This window comes from Protopterus annectens, chromosome 2.part2 (assembly GCF_019279795.1).
Source record: "Protopterus annectens isolate FY-2018-M chromosome 2.part2, PAN1.0, whole genome shotgun sequence".
Lineage (NCBI taxonomy): Eukaryota > Metazoa > Chordata > Ceratodontiformes > Protopteridae > Protopterus > Protopterus annectens.
In genome coordinates, this window is record NC_056730.1 from 926099679 (window position 1) to 926126211 (window position 26533).

Here is a 26533-nt window from a genome sequence, read left to right on the forward strand (position 1 = left end):
TTTCCAGGGTCTGTGGAGGCACCGCCCTTATGAAGTGGGACCACAGTCGCGTCGCCACTCCTTGGGTGCGTATCCTGAGGTGAGGCTAAGATTAAACAGCTGTCCTAACTGTGGGTTTAATTCCTCGTTGAGTTCATGAAGCACACAGCCGGGACACCATCCGGTCCCATGGATGCTGTGTTTTTGCCTTAGTGAGGGCAGTTCTCACCTGGGCGTTGGAGATGTTTGGGGGCTACAATCCTCTGGAATAGATATCTCTCCTTTGGGGAGGGGGAGAAGTTTGCACTGAACCTGTCAGCCAGTATGTTAGCAATGTGTGTAGGTTCAGTAATTTTCACATCATTTTGAACTAATTCTGAGCATATCTGGGAGTTTCCTCCTAGGTTTCTAACATAGCTAAAGAAGGCCTTATGATTGTCTTTAGAGTCCTTGGTGATTTTTCTCTCAAAATTTGCCTTTGATGATTTTATGAGAGCTCTTAGTTTTTTACTTATAATGATCAAAGGTGTCTTACCTTTCAAGGATTTTGCTCTATCTTGTAGTAGCTTCCTCCTTTTGTTGTAGAGCTTGTTTATGGCTGGGGTCCACCAGACTGGACGCTTGCCTTTGGTACAGAGAGTCTTAGTTTTGTTTGGGATTGCCTGATCCATGCAGTCCTGTAGGTGCTGGTAGAAGGCATTTGTAAGTGATTCAGCGGTTTGAGTAATGTTTACCACTGGCTCAGGGGCCTTAAAGGAGACCACACTAGTTTTTAGAACTGTGAAATCGGCTTTTGAGAAGTTTTTCACTGTGGTCTTTTTGTTTCAGGTGGGGGCGGGATGAGGACCTCCAGCGAGATTAGTTTATGATCTGATCTCACCAGTGAGGGGTATACTTCCGGTGTTGAACATTTTGATCCCATGTTCGTGATGATGAGATCAAGTATGTTTTCACCTCTTGTGGGGATGGTGACTAGTTGTTCCATGGCATTTGAGTTTATGAACTCCAGGAATCTTTGGGTTAGAGTGTTCGGGCTTGAGTAGTGTTCCCAGTCTATATTAGGGTAGTTGAAGTCACCTAGTATGATGGTGTTTGGAGATACATTTATCCCCTCCAATGTTTTCAGGAAGGCCATGTGAGGTTCCTGAGTTTGTGAGGGTGGCCTGTAACATGCTACAAATTGCAGAGCAGTCTTGCCTATGGTTAATTGCACCTGGATGGTCTCCGATGCATCGTGCGTTGCCACCAACCTTGAGGTGTGGGTGTCCTTTATGAATATGGACACCCCCCCTCCTTTCTTGGTGTTGTCCGGATTTTGGGGCCGGAACGCATGATATGAGGTGAAACCTGTTAGTGCTGGGGTGCTCTCAGGAGCCTTGAACCAGGTTTCTGTCACAGCACAGACATCGATGTTCTCCATATTGAGAAGGGCCTCGAGTGCGTGCATCTTGAGATTGAGACTTCTGGCATTGAGCAGCATTACCCTTAGTTTTTCCTTTTGGTGTTCTAGGGTGGTAGGTTTAGAATTTGAGCCTTGCCTAAAAAAGGCACTATGGGGGTGGCAAGAGCCTTTGCCAATATCCAGAAGCCCAGGGGTGACAGGTGCAAGCCGTCCCTTGCGAAGCAGCGTGGCTTGTCCAGCATGTCATCCCAGGCAGACAGACATTGGATCCCCTTTGAATGACACCAGAATTTAAGCCAATTATTAAAGCTGATCATCTTATCACTGTATTGTGGCATCATTCTAGGTGAAGGTAGGATACTGCTCAAGGTCAGGGTCATACCTGCCTGGGCTACATAATCAGAGAGCTCCTCGACGTCCCTTTTCATGTAGTCCAAGGAGGTACGTCTCAGGTCGTTGACACCAGCGTGGACAATGACTGAGTCGTACTTGTACCTGCTGTTGAGAGACCTGAGTGCTTGCGTTATGTGGCGGATTCTAGCGCCCGACAGGCAGCTTACTGTGACCTTCTCCTTACTCAGTCTGGTGAGCGGGACGTCAGTGTGTCTGACTATGGAATCACCAATGACAAGTGTGTCTGGCATTTTGTTTGGCCTTAAGGGCTGTGACTGTTTGACACTCTGACTGTGTGGTCTATGTGTTGCATGTATTGGGTCATGAGGTGGTAGTTGTTTGGGTGTCTGCTTTGGTGGCCTCTGCTGTTTTGGTAAATTTTTGATCAGAGCCTCCGGGTATGTCTTTGTGTGAGTATGTGTATGATTTGAAGTTGTGATGGTACCATGTGTGACTGGGTATGTATTGTGTGTGGTTACCTTCTCCTCCTGTCTGGTCTTGCCAGTCCTATGTTGAGAGAGCTCAGCCTCCAGTTTGGCCGTATAGTTGCATCTCGCATGTATTTGTGTTTTGTGGGAGAAGGAGAGGATTGTCTGTGTACATGAGGCAATTGTAACATTGCCTCAATATTCCCAGGTTCACCAGTTGAGCTGGAGAGGACACTAGCAACTGATCCCTCGACATACTAGAAGTAGTAGATAAAGAACTTTCAAAGGACTCCGGGGGAAGTGGGTTTTAGGCTGGTGGGGTACTATCTATAATAAGAGTGCTTTATCAAGGTGCAAGTACTGTAGGAGTAAGTGCTAGGCTTTACAGATAGAGAATAGTCTACTTGGGAATTAAGTAGAGATGAACTTTTCAGTTATAGGATATGCTGGTTTGATCAGCAGTACAGTTTAGCGTGTTTTATAGCAGGGGGCTGAAGGGAGCTAGGAATTGGCCCAAAACGACCAATGGACTACTAGTTTCTGGCTGAAACTTCACCAAATCGGACAAAAGGCGCTCAGTGCTTCCCACTCCCACTGGTAAGCAAAGAAACTTCCCTCCTTCCTAATAAGGCAATGGATCAGTAACAGGAACTAAAAACAAAGCCCAGGGATCAGCAACTCTGAAACTGGACTACTCTAGTTCAGTAAAGTGGGAAAACAAGAGATTTTTTTGTTTTATTACAGAGATAAGGAAAACAAGACAGTAAATGCTATAAATGCTGTAAATCGGCTAGCGCACTTTAGTGTGTAGCCTACAGAAACAATTTGCAACAATTAGTAACTTAAAGTGCAATAAACAGTGTAAAATGCAGAAATCACTTAAAGTAGCAGTAAAACAGGCGAAATGCAGTCGCTAGCTTAATAACAGTGGGAAAGCCACAAAAATACTTATATCTGGTAGAAAGTCACTCTTTTAGCTCTCTGCTGCTTGGATCACTCTGCAGGCCACCACGAGGATCTGTGCAGAGTTGGTACAAGCTGGAAAACGCGTGTTTAGCGTGTTTTATAGCAGGGGGCTGAAAGGAGCTAGGAATTGGCCCAAAACGACCAATAGACTACTAGTTTCTGGCTGAAACTTCACCAATTCGGACAAAAAGGCTGCTCAGTGCTTCCCACTCCCACTGGTAAGCAAAGAAACTTCCCTCCTTCCTAATAAGGCAATGGATCAGTAACAGGAACTAAAAACAAAGCCCAGAGATCAGCAACTCTGAAACTGGACTACTCTAGTTCAGTAAGGTGGGAAAACAAGAGATTTTTTTTTTTTTTTTTTTTTACAGAGACAAGGAAAAACAGACAGTAAATGCTATAAATGCTTTTAAGTGGCTAGCACACTTGAGTGTGTTAGCCTACAGGTAAAATTAAGCAACAAATAACTTTTTAAGAGTGCAAAACAGTTAATCAACACAAAAACAGTTTAAATAGAATGCAGAGCTGTATAAACAGGCTAAGATGCAGTCGCTAAGCAGTAAATATTCAAAAGCCAGAAAAATACTTAAATCAGTTATAGCAAATACAGTTATAACAAATGCTCTGAAATATACTGTATATTTCCAATATGTTTGAGAAGGACAGTCAGAACACAAGAAGGTTCAGGCGAAAAAGAAAAAAAGTTTTGTTTTACTTTTTGAAAAGGTAAAAAGGAGGAAGAGAAGGCCTTATCAAATGTTCTCTCTGTATTAAGAAGAATGAGCTAATGACACTAGACTGGGAGGTGTGTCACAGTAGGGCGGCAACTGCAAAGCCACCAAGTATAAGAGCAAGACACCAACAGGGAGGGAGGGCGGGACAAGACAACAAGCACTACAGATTCTGAAAGTTTTTAAACAGATAAATATTTCTGAAGATTCTGAATAGACAAAGTGCTTTATATATATTAAATTATAAAAACAGTAATCTGTTAAAATAATCAAAAGATACTTATATTTTGTAGCTCAGTTGCGGTCAAACAACTTCTCCAGCCTGCACCAAAGACCAGAACAACAACTTTTTTTTTTTTTTTTTTTTTTACAAGAACACAAAAGAACCAGCCCCCACTAGCCAAGAGATAATTACACAGAGTAAATGTTTCAGTTTATACAATAGCCTAAGACAACAAGCACTACAGATTCTGAAAGTTTTTAAACAGATAAAGATTTCTGAAGATTCTGAATAGACAAAGTGCTTTATATATATTAAATTATAAAAACAGTAATCTGTTAAAATAATCAAAAGATACTTATATTTTGTAGCTCAGTTGCGGTCAAACAACTTCTCCAGCCTGCACCAAAGACCAGAACAACAACTTTTTTTTTTTTTTTTTTTTACAAGAACACAAAAGAACCAGCCCCCACTAGCCAAGAGATAATTACACAGAGTAAATGTTTCAGTTTATACAATAGCCTAAGACAACAAGCACTACAGATTCTGAAAGTTTTAAACAGATAAAGATTTCTGAAGATTCTGAATAGACAAAGTCGTTATATATATTAAATTATAAAACAGTAATCTGTTAAAATAATCAAAAGATACTTATATTTTGTAGCTCAGTTGCGGTCAAACAACTTCTCCAGCCTGCACCAAAGACCAGAACAACAACTTTTTTTTTTTTTTTTTTTACAAGAACACAAAAGAACCAGCCCCCACTAGCCAAGAGATAATTACACAGAGTAAATGTTTCAGTTTATACAATAGCCTAAGACAACAAGCACTACAGATTCTGAAAGTATTTAAACAGATAAAGATTTCTGAAGATTCTGAATAGACAAAGTGCTTTATATATATTAAATTATAAAAACAGTAATCTGTTAAAATAATCAAAAGATACTTATATTTTGTTGCTCAGTTGCGGTCAAACAACTTCTCCAGCCTGCACCAAAGACCAGAACAACAACTTTTTTTTTTTTTTTTTTTTACAAGAACACAAAAGAACCAGCCCCCACTAGCCAAGAGATAATTACACAGAGTAAATGTTTCAGTTTATACAATAGCCTAAGACAACAAGCACTACAGATTCTGAAAGTTTTTAAACAGATAAAGATTTCTGAAGATTCTGAATAGACAAAGTGCTTTATATATATTAAATTATAAAAACAGTAATCTGTTAAAATAATCAAAAGATACTTATATTTTGTAGCTCAGTTGCGGTCAAACAACTTCTCCAGCCTGCACCAAAGACCAGAGAAGTTTTTCACTGTGGTTTTCTGGGCTGGGGGTGGGGTCGGGATGTGGACATCCAGTGAAATTAATTAATGGTCTGATCTTACCAATGAGGGATATATTTCTGGTGTGGAGCACAGAGTCCCCATTTTGGTAATGATCAGGTCTAGTATGTTGTCCCCTCTTGTGGGAGTGGTGACTAGTTGTTCCATAGCATTTGAGTTTATAATTTCCAGGAATCTTTTGGCTAAGGTGCTGGGGCTTGAGTAGTCCTCCCAGTCAATGTTTGGGTAGTTGAAGTCGCCCAATATAATGGTTTTCGGAGAGATCTTCATGTTCTCCAATGTTTTCAGGAAAGCCGAGTGGGATTCCTGACTTTGAGAGGGTGGTCTGTAGGATGCTATAAACTGAAAAGCAATCTTGCCCACTGTTAGTTGCACATGGATGGTCTCCGATACTTCGTGCAATGCCACTAACCTGGAGGTGTGGATATCCTTGATAAATATGGAAACTCCCCCTCCTTTTGTGGTTCGGTCCGGGTTTTGGGGCCAAAAATCATGATATGAGGTATAGCCTGGTAGTGCTGGGGTGCTCTCTGGAGCCTTGAACCAGGTTTCTGTCACTGAACATATATCGATGTTCTCCATACTGAGGAGAGCTTCGAGTGCGTGCATCTTGAGGTTAAGACTTCTGGCATTTAGCAGCATTACCCTTAGTTTCTTGTTCCTTGTGCTGTCTATGGGGGTAGATTTGACTTTTGAGCCTTGCCTAAAAAAGGCACTATGGGGGTGGCAAGAGCCTTTGCCAATATCCGAAAGCCCAGTGGTGACAGGTGCAAGCTGTCCCTAGCGAAGCAACATGGCTTGTCGAGCATGTCATCCCAGGCTGACAGACACTGGATCCCCTTTGAATGACACCAAAATTATAGCCAATTGTTAAAATCGATCATTTTGTCTTTGTACTGTGGCATCATTCTAGGTGAGGGTAAGATGCTGCTCAAGGTCAGGGTCATACCAGCCTGGGCTACATGATCAGAGAGCTCCTCTATGTCTCTTTTCATGTAGTCCAGGGAGGTATGTCTCAGGTCATTCACACCAGCATGTACAATGACTGAGTCATATTTGTATTTGCTTTGGAGTGACCTGAGTGCTTGCGTTATGTGTCGGATCCTAGCACCCGACAGGCAGCTCACCGTGACCTTCTCTTTATTCAGCCTGGTGAGCGGGACGTCAGTGTGTCTGACAATAGAGTCACCTATAACAAGAGTATCAGGTGCGTTATTCAGCCTTAAAGGCTGTGGCTGCTTGGCACACTGACTTTGTGGGTTATGTGTTGTGTGTGTTTTGTTTTGAGGTAGCGTTTGCTTGGATGTCTGCTTTGGAGGTCTCTGTTGCTTAGGTAGATTTTTATTTAGAGCCTCCAAGCATGTTTTTGTGTATTTATGTGTTTGGTTCGCTGATGTGGTGGGACTATGTGATACTGGAATTGTGTTGTGTGAGGTTACCTTCTCCTCCTGACTGGTTACACTAGTTTTAAGATGAGAGAGCTCAGCCTCCAGTTTGGCTAAATAGTTGCATCTCTCACATATATTTGAACCTGTTTGGAGGAGGAGAGGGTTGTCCGTGTACATGAGACAGTTGTAACATTGCCTCAAAATTCCCAGATTCACCAGCTGGACTGGAGAGGAAACCATTGACTGACCTTTGGACATGCTAGAGTAATAGAGAAACTGAATTTAAGACGGACCAATAGAGGACAGGGTAATCATAGAGAGTATAAGAGTAAGTAGTGCTTATGGTTTAATAGTGCTAACTTGTAGGATTACTTAATTGGACCAGTGAAGGGCCTTAGAATGAGAATATGGTGTTTAAATTGAGAGATAGAGCAGTTCTAAGGGAAAAAGTGAAGAGCAGACTTTGTGGAGCCAGGAATAGTTTAAACCCAATTAGGCTAGGCAGCACTGCCCGCTGTTGCGCTATGCACAAAATCGCGCAAAACCGCGCAAAAGAGGGTTTTAAGAGAGGAAGATGAAGGAGTTTTGGAATTGACCCAAAATGGCCAATAAAACTACAGTTTCAAGTCAGTAACCACTCCCACAGGGGCAGGCAGGCTGCTCAATATTTTTCACTGCCACTGATCAACAGAGAGACTTCCCTTTAGCCCAAGCAAAAAATGGCCTCACAGAAACTTACAAACAGTTCAAGAACAGCAAGCCTGTAACTGAACTTTTTTAAATCTCAGAAAAGTGGGAAAAAGCAAGATTTTTTTTTGTTTTTTCAGAGATAGCAGAGGTTCACAAGTATCAACAAGTTATAACAGTGCAGTAAATGACCCCACACAAGAGTGCTAGGCCAAAGACAGATAAAATGCAAGATTTGAGAAAATTCAGTGGATTATAATTCAATCTTAGCTCTTTCGTCCAAACATAAACCATAGACTTCATTAGAGATTTTTATTTACTGCAGTACAGCACTGATTTGTAAAATCTACCAGAAAAACCTAGGTGAGCTAGTGTTTTCACTGTGTGATACCTTAAACCTTCTGTAATAGAGGCCTATGGGATATATGCAAATGACCCCTTAAGGACATCAAGTATTTCAGCTATATGGTTTCCAAATGAACATGCCTTTTTACCTTTTTTTTTAAAAGCCTTTTTCATATTCATCCTGGAAGAACTACAAGTAAAGGGCTTGCTCAGACACTGATGGAATCAAACTATTAATAAGAACCAGCTTCTTAACAACCCACAGTTGTAATCTTCTGCACTTTGGAAATATAGAACCTGACAGCCCAAGAAACCACTAGCTTACCCAAAACAACCTCTAAACCTAAATCTATACTTAAGTACAATTACATACAAACAGTGCCAAACAATTATGCCAAAAAACTGTTGATTAAAATTCTGTGAGCATATTACTTAACAATAGCAATTTAACTTCTTCAGATACTACTATAGGTCAGTCACAAGGTTAGAAAACTTTATTACTAAAGAATGTCTACAATTGTCAAAGAAATTGCACTTGTAAACAATGAATTAATTAATTCAGAAGACTACTTAAAATATCGGCATAATCACGTCACTCACACAAGGCACTGAATTTTGGCTATCATAACATTTCAGTCTTTTCCAAGTACAAAGTGACCATCTCTGCTGTCTAAATCAAAATGTTACAAGAAAGGAAATTCAGAGTTCTTGTGCTTCACACATTCTTTTCAATGTTTTCACAGATCACGTCTATCATGTTTATTTTTGATGGACCTGATGTGTTCCATAATTCTTGCCTTAAGCCTCCTCACTGTCATTCCTATGTAGAATACACTGCACCCATACCACTGGGCATAGTGAACCATACCTTCAATACTACATGCAAACCTTTTTTGACTCCACTAAAATAACCACTTTACTTATCTACCATGTGTTTGCGATTAATCTACAGCATACAGACATGATAATCTGGTCTACCCTCCTTCTGAGTAAAACATAATTGAATGTCTTCTATCTATTGGTTGGGAAACAAAAAGTGCCCAGAAACTGCAAGTCCCCACAATTAGTTTACCCTGTTAGAAAACCTTCCTTCTGTCAATGTAAAAGGCACTGGAATCTCATGTACTCTGACAGTATACGTCTATATCAGAAGATCGAAAGCTAAAAACAGCGAACTCTCTTCTATCGAACTTAAAAATGCGAAACCTTAAAACGTCGAAGGAACAAATCTGATCAAAAAAAAAAAAAAACAATGTATAGGCAAAATAAAGTGGGGGGCTTCACCCCCCCACCCCACCCCAACTTAAATATACCAACTCCGAGATCACACAACAGTGGAGAAAACAGCAAAGTCTGGAGAACAGACCATCGATTTTTTTCCCTGGGAAAAAATTGATGTTCCATGTCTTCGACATTTTCAGGTTTCGCATTTTAAAGGTCAATATACGAGTGTTCGCTAATTTAAGCACTTGCTCTTCTGATAGAAACCTGACAGTATTACTTGCTTTGCCTAAGTTAGGAGAAATAAAGTGCCCACAAACTCCAGGCAGACACAGTTAGTCTTCTTTGGTGGAAAACTCTACCATCTAAAGCTGTGCATGCAGAAGATACTGCGACCTCATGTAATCTGACAGCGTAACCTGCTGCTTTCCCTGGGTTGGATGATATTAAGAGTCTACAAACTACAGGTGGACAAAATTAATCTTCCCATATAGAAAACTCTCTTAGCCTCTAAAACTAATGCTGCAGGCACTCGATGCTTTGTAGTCTCTCAGCATAACCTGGTTTGCCTAGGTTGTGAAACAGAAGCTACCAACAAACTCCAAACAGACACATTTAGACCTCCCTGCCAGAAAACTGCTAGCCTCTACAGCTGTATATGTAGAAGGCACGGGGGCCTCCTGCAGTCTGACAGCATAACCTGCTTTGCCTGGGTAGTGAGAGGAATTTTATATATTATAGACTATTTGAAAACACTTCCGCGGTGGTGCAGTGGTAGCGTTGTTGCCTCACAGCAAGAAGCTCTCCTGTTCGATTCTCGGCTAGAGTGTGGGGAGTGCCTTCTGTGTGGAGTCTGCATGTCCTCCCCGTGGTTGGGTGGGCATTCGAAATACATGCGTAAATGGGCATGCCTTTGTTGAAGGTTGAATGTCGAGCTGGCACCTCAGCATTCGTGAAAATATACTGCCAATCATTAGCAGACCAGAGTTCCACTGTGGCAACCCCTAACTGGGAAAAGCCGAAAGACAACAACATAGACTATTTGAAAACACAGCTGCCTTTATGTACATATTACACTGTGACATTCAAATGCTGTGTCTGTACACTGTAAGGGACTTGGAAGCTCCATTCTAGCCCTTTGGAACATATTGTGTAATATCATAACATTTCTAGGCTGAGAGTTTTCTTATCACCTATTTTGTAAAGCAACATTTTCAAAATATTAAATATTCCACTGTTAATCTTATTTACGGTGAACTGTTAGTGTTTGCAAAACAAACTTCCAGTGAGCACGTGCCCACTGATTGACTTCTGCAGAGCTATGAATTGCAGCCTGTTTCATTCCGCTCCCACCCACATTTCTGGGCACCTCCCAAGTCACTATGCTTACACTACCTTGACTCCACCCTTCACCATGTCACTTTAATTACTTCTCCTCTACTCAGAATGACCACACTCTCTTTAATCCCCACCTCCTCCCCGTGCTATCACTAGGGAACAGGTCCTTAATGCTCTCTCTAAGGCCAAGAACACTGCATCAATGAACCCAGACAACATCCCAGGGTGCATACTAAATAGCGTGAAACATGACCTATCAGGCCGTCTAGAACTGCTATTTAACTGTAGCCTCCAAACAGGCTTCATGCCTCATGAATGGAGAACAGCAGCAGTCATCCCTCTGCACAAAGGTGGGTCATCTGCAGACCTGGAAACTACAGACCCATAAGTCTCTCTAGTCGTATATGTAAAGCCATGGAAAGAATTATCATTGAAATGATCAATAGTGATATAGTAAACCTCCAGACACTAGACACAAGAGAGTTTGGTTTCATCAAAGACAGGTCATGCCTACTCAACCTGGTGAACTTCTTTGAGAAGGTCACCAAAGCAATGGATGAGGGAAAAATAGTTCACACTACCTACCTTAATCTGGCCAAGGCATTTGACACAATACCCCACTCGAGCATTATTGACAAACCCAGGAGGTTAGGTACAACCCCATATGTCACCCAGTGGATAGCCAACTGGCTTACAGACAAGAAATGCATAATAGTATCATTCGGGAAGTCATCCACCCATGGTAACTATCATATTGACAACACATCCCTTAGAGTTTTCCCAGTAGTCAGGAATGTAGGAACACACATAGACAGTACACAGTCTTTTGACTACCATGTGTCTACAGTAGTCAGGAAATCATTCTGTATTGCGCAGCTTATAAACAAATGTATGGCATCTAAGTCCAAGGAAGTCATTGTTCCACTGTATTCGGCATTCATTAGACCTGTCACTGAGTATAATGCCCCTTTGGTATGTACTTAATCAGGCATATCCACCAACTGGAACATCCACAGAGGTTCCTCACTAAAGGAATACAGGGAGTAAGTAAAATCCTATGTAGACTGCCTCAAGGCCTTGTCCCTGTACTATGTCTCCTACAGGCTGTTGAAGGCAGATCTATGCCTGGCATACAGAACATTGTTAGACCCTGCTCTAATGGACCTCCTGCATATCCGCAGAGCAAACAGCACCAGAAATACCCATTCTAAAAACATAAACCTTGCCTGTGATATAAATAGGACCTGCTGGAGAGACAGGTATTTATTAAAGAGACTACCCAATCTCTGGAACAGGTTCTCCATTCATGTGAAGCACATTTCCTCCCTAACCCAATTCAGGTGCAACTTGGACAATTGGATGGGGAACAGGAAATTCATCTGGTTTGGCACCTATGTCTCTAATGGACACAGGCAACCTATAAATGGTTCATCTCCCAGGCCCCTTCTTATAAATGTTTCATCTCCGAAGCCCCTGCTTACACTTATCAATGGTATCAGAACTTGTCAGACATTTGGGATGCATGGTTAGCCTTAAAAAGGCCCGTGTGCTCATTAGCCTAATAAACACCTGTGAACCTATGGACTAAATCTAACAAACCTACCAGAAACTATCCTAGAACTATCTAAAATAGGGTTGAAAAAGAAGCGGTTTCAACAATATATCTTAATAGTCAGAGAAAAAAGCTATCCAAAGAATACAGTATGTCAGAGCTCACTGTCCACAACCCAATCATTATGGCAGCAAATGAGATCTGAAAACACAGTCCAACAGTAGTCTTATGGATAGAGGAGGTAAAGCTCTGAGTCTGAAGATTTTGAATATGGCCTGTGTCATATCCAATAACCCACAGAATGAGACTGGATGGATAAACACTGGATACCTACTTTTCTACACTGGGAAACATAAGAAGGCAAATAAACTAATCTTTGTCACCTATATTCAGTCAAATAAAATAATTGCAAAACTCTATTTACTTGTATTCTAATTTGGTGCAGATAAAGAACCCTTCTCAGATACCTTCAGCAATCTGTTAACTACTTCAACATGTTTCTCAATACTCAATTCCCTTGTCCCAGGTAGCAGAAAAATGTTTACCATAAAGCATCACCATGGCTTACACATAAAACAATGCAAAAAAAAAATAAATAAAGATCTTTAGAGGTAAGGCCTGGCACAAATGGAAAAAGTTGAACACTCCTGGCAGCCAGCAACAATAGATCCCTTAGAAACACAGAAGAAAGTTTAGTCACAAAAAACAAAAGAGCTTACTATACAAAAATACAAAATACCAGCAAGAGTAACTGTAAACAGTTTGTAAAAACAGAAACAATGTAACACATTCAGCCACAAAATCTCAACCACCACCCCCATGAAACGGTTCTACCTGACATAGTCGAAACCACACAACACCGACAACCACATCACCGACACCACATATTCGACAGTCCATAAACACGAAACCACACATAACCGACAACGAAATAACCGACGGTACACAAACACGAAACCCCATACACTGCACACACCACAATAACAATTGAAAACAAAACACATCCCCATTCCACAAACCACACACACAACACAAGCACACCAAAATCCTTACAAGCCCACACTAAACCTTACCCTAACCCTAAGGTCCGTCACTATCGCACACTTACCTACCCGCTCCTAACCCTAACTCACTTAACCCGCCCTATCGCTCCTAACCCTAACTCACTTAACCCACCCCTATCGCTCCTAACCCTAACTCACTTAACCCACCCTATATCCCTAACCCTAACTCACTTAACCCACCCCTATCGCTCCTAACCCTAACTCACTTAACCCACCCCTATCCCCACAGACCGTCAATCTCCACACTTACCTGCCACAACGTTGAACACTCCTGGCAGCCAGCAACAACAGCCTTCCCTTAGAAACACAGAAGAAAGTGTTGTCATCCGTCGTGAGTCTTCTGCATTGTCGATGTTCAAAATGCCACTCGCAAGCCGGTCTTCTTCACTTCGATCTTCTGAAACAGTTCGATGTAACACTTCTGCGCTGTCGACGAAGTCAGGTAGAACCCATGAAACACATTACAGCATAGCTTGCTTAATAAAGTATCATTTCATAAACTACAGCTCCACAAAACCTAACCCCATCAACCTTTCTACAACAGGGTTGTGATGACTTGTGTTATCAGGGAGAGCTCCTGCATCTTGTATATTGTCTAGTTTGGCTATTAGAATCTAGTCTAGAATACTTTCTTTATTGGTGGATCTGTCTGTTGTAGTAGTGTTGTTGATTACTTGTGTGAGGCTGTATAAGTTTATACTATTTGTGCATTTATGGTTGTTTCATATTCTAGATTCACACCACAGTACCTTTCACTACAAACAGTGCTTGTACAACATAGCAAAAAATATTACCTAAAATAATATCAACCTACCAGATGGTTTATCAGGTGAGTATTTAAAAAGTAGCAGCAGAATCCAGTGTCTGTCATATTGCTATCCTCATAAACAAGTCAATAACCAAACAATATGCCCCGCAAATTTTTGAAAAAAAAGGTTCTATCACCCCCATTCATAAAAAAAGAATTCCAGTAGAGATCACAAACTTCCAACTATTTGCTATACTGTCTCCAATATCAAAAATACTAGAAAAATGTATACAAAAACAATTTCTCAACCACATACTGCATAATAACAACGTTCCCCCACTCAGCATGGCTTTTGCCTTCGCTATAGTACAGAAGCCGTTCTACTAACAATTCTGGACACAGTAAATCAACAATGAAATCTTGGAAACCCATTCACTTCATTATTCTTAGACTTATCAAAAGCACTAACAAAAAAACATAAGCTGATTAAGCAATTAACAATGCAAAAAATTGCATGCAATATGATGGCAACATTCTCAGTCATCTTTCAAACCAAAAACTGTCAAGTGTCTCACAATGATACATTTAGGGCCACACCTATTAACATATTTACACGTAATATGTACAAAAGCTTATCCACCCCCTTCCTTGTACAAATGATTCCACTATCATCTGCACATGCGAAACACCTAACCCAGCTATGCAAAACTGCACAATACCTAAATGAATTCCAGTTAAACCTAAACACTAAAAAATGTTTGCATTAAAGCCACCAAAACAAAAACAACCCACTAACCCCACAATTACACCAACAACAGACTCCATAACTGAGCAAGTGTCTCATGCAAAACTACTTGGCATCATCACAGAACAACTAAAGTGTGACTAGCAAACTGACTATGCTATAGCAAAGCCATTGAGAAGCTAGGTATGCTATATAGACCAAAACCTTACCTAATAGCACAGGTAAGTTGCTCAACAGCTAGAGCAATCTTATTTCCTACTCTGCCCTATGCCTCAACACTCCTAATCTGCCTAAAGAAAACCAAAATCAGTATAAGAAAATTGCAAAATTTGTAGCTAACCTTCATGACAGAGTATGCCACATCCAGGTTCTAAAGATGGTCATCTGACTAGATCACTAAAACAACCTCACCTTTACATAGCCTGAGGTTATTCACAACACACTCCAAAACCCAACAAATGCCCCCTCTACACCATCTAGTCCAAACCTACAACCCTCCAAGACTCTGAAGATCACAAAATAAATACCTATTATCCACTGCTTAAACATACAATCACTCAGGTCATTCCAGATACTCTGGCTACATAAGACTGTGATCACGTATGGCATTGTGAAGTGTTCCTGAAATCAAACTCCATAGCAACAGACCACAGAACAGAGCTTAGAACAAATTCCAGTACATCATCATTTATGCAACTAAAAATGTACCCAAAAATGCACTTGTTAGCATTAGAAAACAATTTAAAACTGAATAGTATTGGACTTACTTTACTTGCTAACCATCTTTTCCCACCACCTCATCCATATAACAATCCTTATCATAACATACTAATGCACAATCATAATATACACTCTTCCAGTTTCCACAACTCTGTCACTCATCCTTCCCTTGAATATTTCTCATAAACCACTGATACACGTGTACCTGAGTCTATACGATAGTGTTCCCTAGTACCGCATGCTGATACGCGTGTACCTGATTCTATACTATAGTGTTCCATAGTACCTCCCACTATACATGTGTACCTGATTCTGTACTATAGTGTTCCCTAGTACCTCCATAAAAATAATATTTAACAACTATTTCTGTATTGTGTATGTTGGTATTGTGATTTATTTCAGCTGTAACATTGCTTGTTACAAAGTGAACCTTTTTTGCACACTGTAAAAAACCTACAACTGTGTCAACACAGTATTACTGTGTACTAATTTCTATTTAAAAAACTTTTAACTCAATAATTTTGTCACTATGAATATGACTGCACTTCCAAACTAAATGTACTTTTCCACTTTCATTGTTGTGTAACTGAAGGTTTTCTCCCCAAGCTGCCTCTGAAAAGGTTCCTTAGAGTTGATTCATTGACCACCCCCAAATGCAAAAGTGCCTTTCTTATTATTTTTCACATTTCTGTAAGAATGAATCCCACTTTTTCAAAAAAAGTCCTTTAAATTCCTTGACCTTGTATTTCTAAATGCAGGTTCAGTATCCAAACATTTGCTTAATAATTTATTACCTAAAATTACATTCCAATGCTTTTTCACTACATTTTAATCAAATATGAATTTATAGTGTATTGAATATCCTTAATCAAAACATCTTTCATAATAAAACAGCCCTTGCATAGTAAATCCAAAGAAAGGTTTACATGAAAAGCCTGGTGATCTGGGTGTAATGCATTCTATATAGAAATGACAGTAAGAAAGTGTGATGATGTGAAGTAGTGCCAGCTGTGCCAGAGGAAGTAGGGCAGTGCATGCGTAACATATGCCAACATACCTAGCTGGAGTTTTGAAAAGAATTATATGTCATTTGAATATCAAACTGATTTGTACAGATACTTGTGTTAAAATGTATTTGTAAAGTTGCTTGTGTTAAAAATGTATCAACAGTGGGTCCTGTTGGACAGAAAAGAAATATACATGTATGCCAGACTGTATTGTTGTAACTAATAAAATGTATATATTTTAACAGATGATAGTGGAAATGAAGAGGTTAAGTTCAGCCCAGATAACCTTAAGAAAAAAAGCCCGAAACTAAATGACTTGGTTTAGGCCGTAAATATTTTATCTCACAGGTCTGAATGCAGCCAGAGATGCAACGTCTGTGAAAAGCCTGGGCTGGGATCCTGTTCTGTTGTCCTTAGTGGCAAACTAATTGCTACCTTGGGCTGCCAGAGAATGGCTTGTTAGTTTCTGCAGGAAGGGTGGAAGTGTTGGAATTGTTTTACAGATTCCAGATGCAGTAATAAACATTAGCTAAAGTTCTATGTATGTATTATGACACATCAGTGCCAGATCCTGGCTCAGTTTCTAGTGAGAGGGTACTGTGGGAATTACAGAGTCAGGTGACCAGATGTAATGTCATCCTGTAGCCAGGATTGAAATTGTATTTGAATACTAGTGACAGATGTAAGGTGTGTACTTTTTTTTGGGCCTGACAAGACACTCATCCACTTTCATCTTGCCTTGCTTTAGTAAATAACTAGGGAATCATAATTCTTCAGTCAGTTCGGAAAAATATAGTGATATTAGCTAAATGTTTTTTTCTGTATCTGTCTGACTCTTTCCATCTTTGTTTTTTTTAAAAAAAAAATAAATATATATATATATATATATATATATATAGAGAGAGAGAGAGAGAGAGATTTCCTGTGATTGAAACGCTGGTGTTTATTGTAAACAGATGTTCAGTATTTAATGTTTTCTGTATTATTTATTATTAAATACATGTAAACTTTTCATTGTGACTGGTCTTTAGAAAATATTTAACCTTTGAGAGTACGTGCATTTATTTGGTGGCACCATGGCTCCACGTGCCTGAAAATCGTGTTGCTTAGTTAAACACAGCCATCTGTATAAGTATTAATTTTATTAAGTGCAATTGGGTACCCTGGTAAGAGCCTTAAGGTAGCTGGCTTCAGGTGTTCTGGTGGCAGTAAATCTACCTTGTAGTCTGGGTGGAAGTGGCAGAGCAGGTAAGCTATGCCAGCCTTTCCAGGTGGGGGTGTGTGTGTTAGTGAAAGTCAAAGAGAGTGTGTGTGACAGCTACTTTGATCAGGGAACACTAAGAGCAATGAGTTTACAGAGATGGTGGAGGAGGACTTGGCTTGGAGCTCCTGGCTAAGGACTCAGCTCTATAGTGATCAGTGGGGAGTCTTATTTGGGGCCCGGAGAGGAAGCCCAGCCCCAGGACTGGAATGTGCATTCTCAGTGTGCTCTTAAAGGAAATTGCACTTGGTGCAGAGGACTGCATCTGAAAATACTGCGGGTGTCTATTTTTCTCACAGTGAACATTCCTTACCAGTGTCAGTAGTCAGGATTGAGGCTTCTTGAATTTGATTTCTTGAAATATACTGTGTTAGACAACAAAAGTTATAAAAGGCTGAAGTTTTAAAACAGTTGAAATTCAGTTCCGTGTGTAAACCAGGTTTGAATGACATAATTAATCGGAATTATTTTTTAAAGTAGACCATTCAATTATTAACTACTTTTTTACAAGTGCAGTTTTATTAATTGTAATTCCCATGTACTATAATTCTCAAGAAAAGTTACTTTACATACTTTATACACTACTTACACAAAATATATACGCAGCCCCATATAAAACAATACCATTCATCAAAAAGAAATTGCTAAAAATTAAACCTGCTTGCATTCAAATTAAAAGGTACACAAAAAGAGCGAAAAATCCCCTCTGCAAAAAGTAATCACAAATAGCCAAGCAAAAAGCAGCATTTCAAGCAAAATAAAATGAATGTTAGCTATCTGAACTAAGTAAAACTGAATAAATAAGTATAACTAAGCTATAAAAATAACTCTGACATAATCTTCAATACACTATCAAAATGTTTCTTCTACAGGTGGTTGAGGTGAAATTCCTCAAGTGTCAGTTGCCTGAACCAAAAAAAGCAGAGGAATTTAATGTAAATTGCTGTTTTTCACATTAAATCGTTGTTGGTGCTATTTCTAAGTGTGCTCTGGCAGTCATTCCCTTCTTTAATGAAACTTCTCCCTCTTTCAAGTTTGTATAACTGTGAAGTTCATATATAAAGGTTCAGGGGCTGTAAGGGGCTTGCCTCCTACATCAGAGGGCAATTCGCATTAAGTTAATTTTATCACTTATCACTTACTTATGCTTGTGGTTTTGCAGTTAGGCAATCCAAAGTAGAACGTACTAAAATTAATAAAAAAAAAAAAAAAAACTGACTGTCAAAAAGTAATTAAAATTCCTTAAAAATTAGTAGCACAAACTCAGGCAGTTAATTCAGCATCCTGTGGTTTTGCCACTAATCATAAAATTTGTTCCATAAAATCATGGTACAAGATTTTTCATTTATCATAAAGCGTACATCCTATATATTCCGTGTGTATGTGTATGTGTGAGTGCATGTGCGTTTGTGTGTATGCGTGTGTGTGTGTGTGTGTGTGTGTGTGTGTGTGTGTGTGTGTGTGTGTGTGTGTGTGTGTGTGTGTGTGTGTGTGTGTAGGGTGGGCCTTATGCTTGTAAGGGCACTCTTTACCTATCTATTTTATAGCAATATTTCCTTTCCCTAAAAATAATTAAATGCATAAACCTTCCCTTCTTAAGCTGCTTTCAAGGGGAGGGTGGCTCCAGCTGTCTTGCCATTCCAGTAACGTCTTACATTATCTTAAACTTTGCACAGTCAGACTATGCAACATACAAATATAGGTGCAAAGCTGACTCAAAAAGGTTTTAATGACCCAGGAATTAAAATCAAGGACATTCTGTGTAATTGTGACTGGAGATGAGAAGGAATAGCATGGTATCAGTGAGATACGTGTCATAATAATGTTTACAGTAATGCTGTTGGCAGCAGTGGCGGCTGGTGACTTCAAATCAAAGGAGGGCTGCAGGAGACAGCTGAATGGGTGGGGTCAATGGGAATGGGTGTGGCCAACTAGAAAGGGGAGGAGATTTGCTCAAAACCACAAAAACTGTAACTTTAATTAAATACTCTGCCCTGGGTGCCAAACCATCATTATGAGAGTCCAATCAAGACAAAATGAAGTGTAGAAGAAAACACATATTTCAATCCATTGGCTGCATGACAGCTTACTTAATATCTAGATGGAAACAAAAAGGTTGTGAGGCATGAAAAAATAAATTACTTTTTAAATACATTACTGGAATGCTAGTCATAAACAAGTAGCACTCAACTCAAACCACTTCTCCTTGTACGCCAGTTCTAATTATAATTTATATTCAGCTTTATTAAAGTACCAAGTAATATGCTGAAAGTAGCAATCTCTGTGATACCCCCACTTGTAAAAATGTTTCTTATCCAAAAAAGACCTGCTGCCTGACAACAACTATCTACTTGCTTCATGGGGAAAACATGATCAAAGTAAAAAATGAAAAGCAAACAGGAAACAAGCTCAACATACATTGCTTAAAGGATTATTGCACACTATATGGACCACACATGATAGATTGGCATTCTGTTTAGTTTGCAGGTAAAGCCTGTAATGAGCTCTTAAAATAATGTAATCCTGTCCTTTTATTACAAATACTGTCATATGCATTTCAATACCCAATGTTTATATGTTATCTAGTTATGTAAGTATTCTCTGCATAGCAACAACAGAAAGGCTTTCAATGTTGGCAATTCTTTAACAGCATGCTTATTAAAACTTACTTGCATCTTACAATCTCATACAAGCTTACCAGAGTCATTAAAGCACTGCTACTTAAACATAGAGCAAAAGGCACTTTCTGAATAATAATAAGCATAAATCAACAGTATAAAAATATGACAGAAACCAGAACATTCTGCAAAATCAAGGACAGATGAAAAGCCATTGTAGTACTTGTGTCTACCTTGGATGGGGGGATAGTCTGCACATTTACACTGCATAACTACTCCTTGCCTTGCTTGGACACATCCAGAGTCACTACATGGGGGAGTGGGGTGCAACAGGTATGTCACAATTTGAAATGTCTCTGGCTGACTAAGATGGTCCTGACACATTTGTCATACCTCTCAACCTCAGAGCAAGAAATCTGGACAAAACCATACATAGAAGTGGGACAAAGGCCCAAAAATAAAGACAATTTTTAAATATTGCTCTTATAAACTTAGAAAGATAATAGAATAGTAGGTCTTGCATTAGTATGAATTTTCTGAAAGGTATGAAATCTGAAACTGAAATGTCTGTCATTATTTTCTAACTTCAGTCTTTAATGATTTGCCACTAATTTGCCAAAAAAACACAATTTTATGAAAAATGGACCAAATATGTGATTCAAAAATATAAAATAGCCACACAATACAGCTGGGAACCTGTCAAAGAATGGACACTTTTTGATATTAGTACTGCTAACTTGAGCAGCTGACAAAATAAAAGAATATCAAGAAAAGGCTTCCCTGCACGGAGGAAGTTGCATGGCAAAGGAGTAATACATAGTAATAAAAAATAGCCAGCAACAAGTTTGCTGTGAGTGATAATATTATTTTTTATTAATAATAATAATAAGACTGCATCAAACAGACCGGTTTCGGCCTGGAATTAACCTGGCCTTCTTCAGTGTTGAAATAAAAGTAATCTGTAACTGATTATTACAGTTATTTATTAATTGTAATCCCTCCATGGTTTCTTCCAAAATTGCCACTTTGGAGGGATTATTAGGGAACGAGCAACATTTTGAGCCAAAATCGGGGACAGTTGAGAGGTTTGGATATGCCTAATTCTATAAAACAATTTATTTGCATGTACCTCTCAACCTGTTAATGCAGGAAATCTGGACAAGGTCAAATATATGGGGGGGGACATAAAAACAGTACTAAAAATTGCTCTTATATAAACTGAGACAGTTGATCGAATAACAGGTCTTGCTTTAGCATGCATTTTTCTGAAGGTTATGAAGTCTGAAACTCAGTCTCTGTCATTATTTAGTGACTTAATTCCTAAATGATTTGACAGAAAACCACAAATTTTATGAGGAACAAACGAGAAATAAGAAGCAAAAATCTATTCATTCTGCAAAAATATGGGCAGTTGAGAGGTTTAGTTCAGCCGGGACTGTCTTTGAGTTTGCTGCCCTTCCCCCCTCAAAAATCATGGTCGAATGGAGCTTCCCCCCCCTACAGCCATTCCAATGAACCATTACTTGGCTATTTCACCCCATTTACCATAAACACTAATGTGCATACTGCTGTACTTCTGCGATGATTTGGACTTCATTTAAAAGTTTTATTTTGCATTTTACAGCGCAAACACTAATAGATATCATATCTGCTAAACAAAGCAATGCAGTCTCACAATGAGAACAGACTTAGCATTAAAACTTCTCTGTCTTTGAAAACTCACAATCACTGAAACAGCATTGAAATCCACATTCAAAGAAAATACATTTTGCCAGTGGCAGATTAACTTTGGGTTTGGGCTGTTTTCAACAGGCTCCTTGCACACGAAACATACACATGCTCTTTCATACACCTTCCTGATTGTATTAAATTATATTCCTTGTACAATACAGTACAGTTTTAGAGGGTGTTTTAAATTTATTGTTTTGAAATTCTTCCAGTAAACAATATAACAAAATGCATGCACCAGTAATAATAAAACTGCCCAATTCAGAACATTTCCATCATAAAAGTCTACTCAAACTTCTACAGTCCACTAGTATCAGTACATATGCACAATCTCTGAAGAAGTAAAAGTTATCTAAATAATTCCACATTAAAGAGATCTGTAACTAATGAAGAGGTTGCTGCTAGCAAACAACTTTGTATTTCATTGTTTCATCTACAAATAAAGTGCCAGTTACCCTTGAGGAATACATTGTCTATCTTACACTAAAAAAATGATAAGTTAGCAATAGGGAATGGATGGCAAACTGATAGGTTCATAGTTACTAGGTATCTTCGCATCCACCTCTTTTGCAACATAGTACAGTATCAGCAATGCATCTATCTACTGTGGGAGTAGAACCCACAGCCTTCTGCATCAAAAGCAAGTATACTACCTGTTATACTATTAACAATGCAAGCAGACTCAGCATAAGCAGCACTAAACTTGTGCTCCCCTGCAGCTCTCAGCTCCTTGTAAAATCTACTCACTCAGTTGTATCTCTGAACTTTGCAGCACAAAGAAATCTGGAAAAAGCCAAAGTTTATTGTGGGGGGGACAAAAGCCCAAAAACCAGGGACACATTTTAAACATTGCTTGTATAATGTTGGAAAGTTGCTAGAATAAAATGCTGTGTTACCACCATACATTTCACTGCCAAGCCTTAAACCCAGGACCCTGTGCAAAACAGTCAGAGCAACATACCACTATGCCAAATCAGCTGTTTTGTGAAAGAGGAAGACGGAAAATTAAATGGCTACCATTTAGTGAATTCAGTTCTCACCATAGCACACCTGTCAACCTCTTAGCACAAAACACCTGAACAAAGCCAATAATAGGTGAATACAGCCCCCAAACATTGAGTGAATTCAGTTCTCACCATAGCTCTCAACCTCTTAGCAAAAACCACCTGGACAAAGCCAGTAATGGGGGAATATAGCCCCCAAACATATTCAGTGAATTCAGTTCTTACCACAGCTTTCAACCTTAGCACAAAATCTGGATGAAGCCAATAATGGGGGAATACAATCCCAAAAATAGGGACAAATTTCAAATATCCATCTTATACACTTAGAAAATTGCTAGAATAAAACCTTTTGTGTTACCATGCACTTTCTGAAGAATATGAAGTCTGATATTCAAATGCGTGTCATTTTTAACATTTGTTAACCAGGAAAGTCTGACTTGGAACAAAAGATAATTTTTAGCAGAGGCCCAGGGAGAAACACTCCAGACAGACACATGTCTTTGTAAGATGGGAGGACACTAGAGGAAACAAAAACAGAGAGGACATACAGACTCCACAGAGAAGGTAAGGCACCCCAGACAAGAATCAAACCAGCAAACATGCAGCTGTCAGGCAACAATGCTACCACTGCCCCAATGCACTACTGGCTTTGCAAGGACACAAAAATACAGAAACCACAGATTTTATGAGGAACAGAACAATTATGAGGGAAAAATCTGCAACATTTTTACAAATGGTGGTGGGTAGGGAATTCAGGCTCTTGTCACCTGGGCCCAGGGTTCAAGCCTTATTCTCTACCCACCACCATGTAGCACCTGGGGCATTTCACACACAGACACACAAACACACACACACACACACACACACACACACACACACACACACACACACACACTACCTGGGACAGGTCCGTTCATTGCAGCACTAAATCCTTCTATAGCTTTGTTCATTGGAGCAGTAGAAAGCCCCGCAGGATGTCCTTCCCCGATGAGACTCCCAGCCTGTCGACATTGCAGTCCAAGTCCGATCCCTTTCCAGTGACAGCCTATGCAGTTACGACTGCATAGACTTCTGGGATCTCTGCACTTGAATGCTTCTTAATCCGGACTGCTGCTCAGACAGTCTGCGCATGCTCCAGACTGGTTCAGCAGCAGTCTGGATATCAGAAATGCTGCTAGTGTGCATGTGCGAAGGTCCGCTACTTGCGATCATTTTTTTATTTTCTTTCTTTGTATTTTATTTTATTTTATTTTACTTTCTATTACTTTCTTTCTTTTTTTTTACAGCTGGGGGGGGCTGCAGTCCGGCAGTCCAATAGCATGGGCCGCCCCTGGTTGGCAGTAATCGACCAGATGTTTTTGTCAATTGTTCTGGCTTACTGATTTGTGTGCCCAGTTGGGATGAGGAGAATGGCATGATGAGAAATATTATTACCCTTTTATTAATAATGTTATCAGTGATCAATCAAATATTTTGGTCAATATGGCTTTGTGATTTGTGTGGTTAGTTTGGTTGACGGGAATGATTTGATGAGATAAGTGTTATTACTGTTTTTACAGTAATGCTGGCAGTGATCAACAAGATATTTTGGGCAATGTTTTTTGGGCTTTGTGATTTGTGTGAGCATTGGGGATGAGGGGAATGGTGTGTTGAGATAGATGTTATTACTGTTTTTAGAACAATGGTGGCAGTGATAAACCAGATTGTTTGGGCAATATTTTTATGGATTTGTGATGTGTGTGGAGCAACTTGGACTGGATTACTTTACTGTATGGCAACTTGTCTGTGTAGACTGTGGAGGGGAAATAATATTATATGGCCATCAGATGTAGTTATAACTGCTGTGTGAGGGTTGGTTGGATGAATGTAACTGACATTCTTGTCTTTACTCAGTTTAAAGAGTTACTGCCTGGATTCGAAGAACTAATGTACTTTTGTGAGAAGTAAGCTGTACTACTTAACTGGACAGTGGAGATCCACACAGTAGATATAGTTGCTGTGGCTGTCTTCTGTGAAAGAAAATGACTGGTTGCCTGATGTTGTTTGGTTATTATTTTGGCTTTGTAGGAGTAATGTTATTATGTGAAGCAACATGTAATATTTTAATGTGTTGCAACTGTTTATTTGGATCAAAGGTGAAATGTGTTACACTGTTATCATCTTTTATCACAATCAGATGTCTGAATTGTACTGAAAAGTGGCTATAATTGCTTGATGGGGATTGTCTAGATGAAAGTAGCTGACCCTATTGTCCCTTGCTCATTTTAACAGTCATCTCTCAAAAAATAAGGGATAAATTCATCACAGAATACTCAGACCTTCAGAACATCTGGGGATTGCTGGACCCCGTATACACCAAAACATACACATGGGTTTAGTAATCATCTTTGCCATGAACCCTACCTAGTCCAAAACCAGCCCTGCTTGAGGGTGTAGATAGAAGGTTGCTGTACTTGAGTGGGACGGCTGGTGACATTGTCATTATTTCCTCACAATGTTCAGTGGGGTGCACAGAGGGTCACTATAGCTTGTATTGGAGCACTGTACTGTTTCTCGAAATAAGAAATTGGAAATATTATTCTAACCATTTTTTCCTCATAATCAAATGCCTTATGCATTCACAGATGGCTATCCTTTGGGGGAGAGTAAATAAGCATACTGTTTATATATGTTTGGCAGCAAATATGTTATATTATATTTGTTTTGTTTTTTTAGTTTTGTCCCAGTCTGACATGAGAAGGATACGCAGAATGTGGCAGTCTTTTGGGGAGTAGGCAGTGAGGAGGCATACTGTGTATAAATATGATAATAGCAACTTGAAATATAATTGTGGGCATTTGTGTCTTAATTTTAATCCTAATTTAACACTAGAGGGGGATGCAGAGAAAGTGACTACCTATTTTAAGGTAGGGTGTGGGGAGTGAAACTACCAAGATATAATATGTGTATCTTCACAATCATTCGTATTCTCAGTTTTGAGCATGAAAACTTGGATACAATTTATTTCTTCCTTGAAATAAAAAAAGTAAAATTGAGTTTCTTTTCTATATGCACCTCAGAGCATATATAACCCCATGGCTTCTAGATGCCTAGTAATCCTCAGACCACCATCTTAATTTGGTTATTACAGGGTAGTTCTGGTCAGTTAGGGTATATTGAAAGGATGCAGGGAAAAGCAAAGCTGAAAAGTAACAATGGGTTTCTTTCCTTAATATTGTTTTTTTCTCAGGCCATCACTGGATGTAAAGGTTGCATAAAAACTTCCAAACTATATCTCAGAGCATCTAGAAAACTCATGGCTTCCCCTGACTTTCTACTACATTTATTACATTGTAGTCTTGCTCAGTTATGATGTGTTGAAGGGATTCTGGATAAAACAAAAGCTGAAAAATAACGCTAAATTTCTTTCCAAATTTCTTTGATCATGTTTTTGTTCAGCCAGTCACTGGATAAAAAATGCTGTTTAAAAGAACTCTAAAATGTGCCTCACAGCATCTAGAACCCCTATGTCTTCAGTGGGGGGTTGTGTCCACCTGACCTCCAGTTTAATGCAGTTGTTTCCTCCACAGTTATCAGAGTGTAGTCTTTTTTATATAGAACATGTTAGATGAATGAATTAATAACTGCAGGGAAAAATGAAGAGAA

At 39.4% G+C, this 26533-nt stretch overlaps 1 protein-coding gene across 2 annotated transcripts in view; it reads right to left on the reverse strand.

The window, feature by feature from the left end:
* ACOT12 (acyl-CoA thioesterase 12) overlaps window positions 1-26533 on the reverse strand; it is a 772547-nt gene that overhangs the window by 364279 nt on the left and 381735 nt on the right. The gene's annotated exons all lie outside the window — the stretch shown is intronic.